Here is a 6,000-nt window from a genome sequence, read left to right as displayed (position 1 = left end):
TACTGTAGGTGTATGTGATGACTACTGGTACAGAAGGGTGAGGGGAGCTGAAGTTAGATGATTTAGTACAGTCCTCTCACCACCACACGCTTCGTTTAACTGTCGTTTACACATTTTAAATGGCTAATTCTGGAGTGGAGTTCTGCATGTGTCCCCTCTGAGAAACATGTGAGAGTAAAGTGTTTGAATAGAATGTGTTTCTGGGAAAGAGCAGAACCAAAATGAAAGGACTCCTGAGGTACAGGTCCAACCCAACGCCTCGGTCCCTCAAACAATCAATATTCTTATCATTTATGGCACCAATCAATAGTCCTTTTCCCAACTTTTGCAGCGCCTCCTCTCCTGAATGTTATTTCCAGTTACTCTGTTACTCAGGGAGCAGATGAGGCTTTACCCCGAGGCCTCGGTGTAATGGGAAGTGTGGCGGGCTGAGCAGCAGGTCAATGGACATCGATCCGCCTCATTATTCCGCTCCATCGAACGCTCACCTTCAGCCATTAACGGCTAAATAAAACCCCAGATGCTCTCCATCTCTAAGTCTCGGTCGTATGCGTAGAGGCTCCGCTCTACCTTCGGTCTTTATTGTTGTTTAAAAGCTGCAGCACTCTATCGACTCTTTGTTTAGGCGCTGGGCTCGGTGGATGTAATTACCGGCCGTGTTAGCTCTTTGGTGGAGCTTTTTTCGGGGCCGAGCAGAGGAACTCGTGGAGGCGACGGTCGATGGCGCCCGGCAGCACGGAGCGCTCGTCGAGGGAGGAGAGGGATCGAATTTCAAACTCTCAACTTTCAACCACCTCAGGAGGGACGGAAGGATACCGGCTGTTAGTGCTGCATCGCTCTGCACTCTGGGAAATATCTAACGCATGTAACACACACACACACACACACACACACACACACACACACACACACACACACACACACACAAATATCTAACCCAATGTAACACACACACACACACACACACAGTATCACATCACAACCTCAGCGGTTTCTCTTGGAGCAAAGCAACGTTTGATTGATTTTCCTTCTGACTGACGTAGCTTTCATTATCGTTTTTCAGTTTTTCTGGAGGTTTGTGTTTTATTTTCACGTAACAAAAGTTTAGTTTAGTTTAATATGTTTTTTTCCAACAGTTTGCTTCCCTCAGTGGTGGCAGCTGTCATCTATAGAACTACATCAGTAGCAGGTAGATGGACAAACAAACATGTTTACTGAAACAAATAATTATTAAGTGGAAAGAATATTGTGATATATTTATATATATATATAAATATATATATATAAATATATATATATATATATATATATTTATATATATATCACAAGAAGTAGATTCTCACGGAGCTGCTAGCGTCGCAGTAACTCTTGGTAAAGTTCATTTCTACTCTTTCAGCACATGATACACATTTAATCTGCTTTTTGTTTATTAGTTATGTCGTCTCTTTTGTTTGTATTGATTTTATTGTTTCTGTTTTTACCGTGTAAAGTGCCTTCGAGTACCTTTTATTAAAGCGCTACACAAATAAAATGTAGTTGCTTCCTGTTCAGTGGGACTCACATCTCAGTCTGAACAGAGGTAGAGCTTCACACTGTGTGTGTGTGTGTGTGTGTGTGTGTGTGTGTGTGTGTGTGTGTGTTCTATTTATTTACTCGTGCTGCAGGAGAGCGCATTGTGTTTACGGCGAGATAACCTTGACAGCTATAATATCAAACCCGTTTTATTCTATCTGCAGCTTTGTGTGTGCGGCCTGATAAGAACCGTTGAGATCAATCTGAGCACAAAGCAACTTTAAGAAGCCGGATAAACACATTAAGACGGTAAAAAGTGTTGATAGGCTTGTTCGGGTTTCTCTGAGAATAACGCCGTTTTACTGTGATCTGGAAATATAGAAGATAAGAGACGTGAAAGAGAAGCGAGTACAGTTCAGACTACGTTACAGCAGGTAAAGCTGCAGGTCTGTGCAACCGTTCCTCCACCGCTGCTCAGCAACCACGCATTGAAGGTTAATTAAAGGAAGATTTGATACATACAGTATATAGATATATATATATATATATATATATATATATATATATATATATATATATATATATGAATGTATGTATATATAAAATATGTAAAAATCATATTGCACTGTTTCATTAAAGGTTGTGACGGTCATAGTGACGTTCGTCTTGAATAAATAATGGAAAATAAAAGTATACTCTGCCGTTACCAAGTGAATAAGATGTCATATTATAGGATGTAATGAATAGAAGTCATATTATAGGGTGTAATGAATAGAAGTCATAGCAGGTCGAAAGATGTCATATTTGTAACGGACGGTTTGGAAGACAGAGAATTGTGGCAGCACAGCAGCCAGAGTCACTTCTGCAGGTTTCAGGATATTTAATCAAACAAACGTCAAGTAACACAAAACAGCAGAGAAGCTCAGAGCTCCGCCTCAAACAGACAGATGGAACAAACAACGTCTTTCAGCCGGCTGACCGGTCTCAACTCTCTCCGCCACACTCCTCCTCTTGCAGGAGGTTCTCCCTGATCAGCTCTCCTGCTTCACATTTATTCATCTCCCTGCTGAGCAGATCAGGATCAGGTGTGTCTACTCCTGAAGGAGTGGGCGGAGCCTCTGGCTGGAATGTAGTTTTATTCTCTTGCTTTGTTTTGTAAACTCAGATTTTAAAGGTGCTGTAGGAATAAAGTTATTATCATTAAATTCATTATTATAGTATTTTAAAAAACTATCATAACATAGTTTGTTAAAAAATGTCAAAAACGTCAGAGTGCAGGATCGTCAGTCGTCAGTTTCATGAAAGAAAGGTCCCCGTATAGTACGAAGGTAACAGTCATAGAACAGCATGTCATCAAAATATCAAAGCACACAGCATGTCATCAAAATAAGTAAGTAAGTAAGTAAGTATGTCAAAGAATGTCTTGATAAAAGTCCCAATAAAGTCCCAGTAAAGTCCCAGTAAAGTCCCAGTAAAGTCCCCGTAAAGTAGAAAGAAGAGACATGGTGGTCTACACCAGTCAGAACCCTTCAGATCTGCAAGAAGAGGCGAAGGAGGAAGATTAACAAGCTGCCTCTACACTGGTGATGCAGATCCCCCCCCCCCCCGATACCAGGAGTGTGATGGAGGCTGTGTGTTGTGTGTGTTGTGTGTTGTGTGTGTGTTGTGTCTGTTCTGTGTGTTCTGTGTGTTCTGTGTGTTCTGTGTTGTGTGTTCTGTGTGTTGTGTGTTGTGTGTGTGTTGTGTCTGTTCTGTGTGTTGTGTGTTGTGTCTGTTCTGTGTGTTCTGTGTGTTCTGTGTGTTCTGTGTGTTCTGTGTTGTGTGTTCTGTGTGTTCTGTGTGTTCTGTGTTCTGTGTGTTGTGTGTTCTGTGTGTTGTGTGTTCTGTGTGTTGTGTGTTCTGTGTGTTCTGTGTTGTGTGTTCTGTGTGTTCTGTGTGTTCTGTGTGTTCTGTGTGTTGTGTGTTCTGTGTGTTGTGTCTGTTCTGTGTGTTCTGTGTGTTCTGTGTGTTCTGTGTGTTCTGTGTGTTGTGTGTTGTGTGTTCTGTGTGTTCTGTGTGTTGTGTGTTCTGTGTGTTCTGTGTTCTGTGTGTTGTGTGTTCTGTGTGGTGTGTGTTGTGTGTTCTGTGTGTTGTGTGTGTTGTGTGTGTTGTGTGTTCTGTGTGTTGTGTGTGTTGTGTGTTCTGTGTGTTGTGTGTTGTGTGTTGTGTGTTCTGTGTGTTCTGTGTGTTGTGTGTTCTGTGTGTTGTGTGTTCTGTGTTCTGTGTGTTCTGTGTGTTGTGTGTGTTGTGTGTGTTGTGTGTGTGTTGTGTGTTCTTCGGGGGTTTGTCTGTTTGCTCTCATCGATCCTCTGAGGAGCTGAGCTACGTGGAGCTGGAATCGATGGAGCGGGAAATTAGCCCTTAATTAATAAATATCTGTATTCAGCTCGTCCACGCGCTGCAGGAGGAAACACCTGTGTGCATACTGAACTCAACACACACACACACACACACACAACATCACATTCAACTGTTGTTTTAAGTGACGGTTCGGGCAACACGAGCAGACTGAGGTGGTTCTGATCGGCTTTGTTTACTTAAAGAGAAGCCCTGATTGGTCCTGATTCCTCTTCAGAGGCGAGTCATTGAGCTGCTGTTCATGAAAAATGAAACTGACACGAAGGTCATGAGGATTGATTAAAAACATTTGAGCATTTTTAGATCCCGATCCTTTCAGTAGTCAAACAACAAACCTGTGGTCATCATCATCATCATCATCTTCATCACAATGGCTCTCATGGCTGCAGTTTGAAGCAGTTTACCTCGTTAGAAAACAGCTGTGCTCAGGGAGCCCGAGACACAAAGCAGAACGACTGTAAGAGACGACAGATCAGGAAAGAGCAGTGAGTCTGAAGAAGAAGAAGAAGAAGAAGAAGAAGAAGAAGAAGAAAGAAGCCAGAGAGAGAAAGAGGAAAGTGGAGCGGAGGAGGAGGACGCTGTTAGATCTCCACCTCCAGACTCTGGAAACAGGAAGTATGTTCTGAACGTAACGAGGCTGATTAGAAGCTGTGCTCTCTCCACAGGTTCAGGAAACACACCAGAGAGAAGGGGAACCTGGGAAATAAGTGGTGGGATGGTGGGGTGCAGGACGATGAGGGGGGGATCAGAGAGAGTAGAGAAAGAGATGGATGCAGGATGATGTGTGTACGAGATGGAAACGTAATAAAAAGGAATAAAGAGATTTAAAAACATTGTGTTTCTGATGAACACAGGGATGTGGATGTGGGTACCGGTCCGTGGGTCGCACAGAAAGAATACATCATTTATATTATGTCCGTTTTATTGATCATCAGAGTCTGATAATCACCGGATTCTCTCCCGATTTCATCCGCCTGAGTCTCTTGACGTGTCGAGACACTCGTCTCGGTCACGTGATACGTGACCTCAAACATTCAGCCCGCAAGCTAGCGACAATGAGTCAAACACGTCTGGAGAGCTTCAGAAGCAAAGAGGAAAAGACCACTAAGGAGACAGAAGAAGAGCCGACAACTACCAAGAATAACTTAACAGACAATATCAGGAGTAATTCTGAAAATATTGTCTAACATGAAACCGGTCCGTGACGCAAAAAAGGTTGTGGACCTCTGGTCTAGAGAGACTCTGATGATGCTGAAGACCTTCAGGACCCTTTAGGACCCTTCAGGACCCTTCAGGACCCTTCAGGACCCTTCTGTCCTGGCCCCACGATGGTGGAATGAACTCCCCACTGACCTCAGGACAGCGGAGTCGCTGCCCATCTTCCATCAGGCTGAACACTCACCTCTCCAAGAAAATGAACTCAATTCATTCCCAAAGGAGGAGACAGAAGTTACTTATTCTTATACCTTGAATCACATCTACACATAAATAATCATCTAAATATAAAAAACTAAAATAAAACAGCACTTTGTCATGTGCATGTGGACTGGCACGGTTACGTGTCATCTTAGTTTACAGAGTGCAAACTGAAATATAAGAAGTCAGAGCCTCGTGTGAAGGGAACGATGTGAGGAGCAGCATCGGTGTGTGAGAGGAGTCTGAGTGAGAATAACTGAATGAACGCTAGCTAATGGCTTCTTGGGCCCGGAGCAGTTTCAGGCGTGTCATTGGACAAGAAGCCCGTGATGTGATTCCATCAGGCGCTCCGTGAGGCTGATAAAGTGATGAAGCCTGAAGAGCTCTGACACGGGAGGCAGAGCGGCAGGAGATGATGTAACGGACCGGAGTGGAGAACAAGAGGACGGAGTGTGGAGGTTGTGAAAAGCTGTTAAATGTGATCCAACAGCTGGAGGGCGTCTGTCCTGCAGCTCTGCGTTCTGCCGCCGCTCATCCTCCTCATCGGCCGTTTAACGCCGATTAGCAGAGAGAAAGAAAAGCTTCTTACAGCGACGAGGGTCTGAGGGTTGATTACAGACGGTGAGGAGACAGCAGCTGGGTATTATAGCTTCACTAGAGTCTTTACTCGAGGGG

Source organism: Pholis gunnellus (genome assembly GCF_910591455.1).
Source record: "Pholis gunnellus genome assembly, chromosome: 1".
In the NCBI taxonomy this organism is placed as follows: Eukaryota; Metazoa; Chordata; class Actinopteri; order Perciformes; family Pholidae; genus Pholis; species Pholis gunnellus.
Note: the sequence above shows the minus strand (reverse complement) of the source record.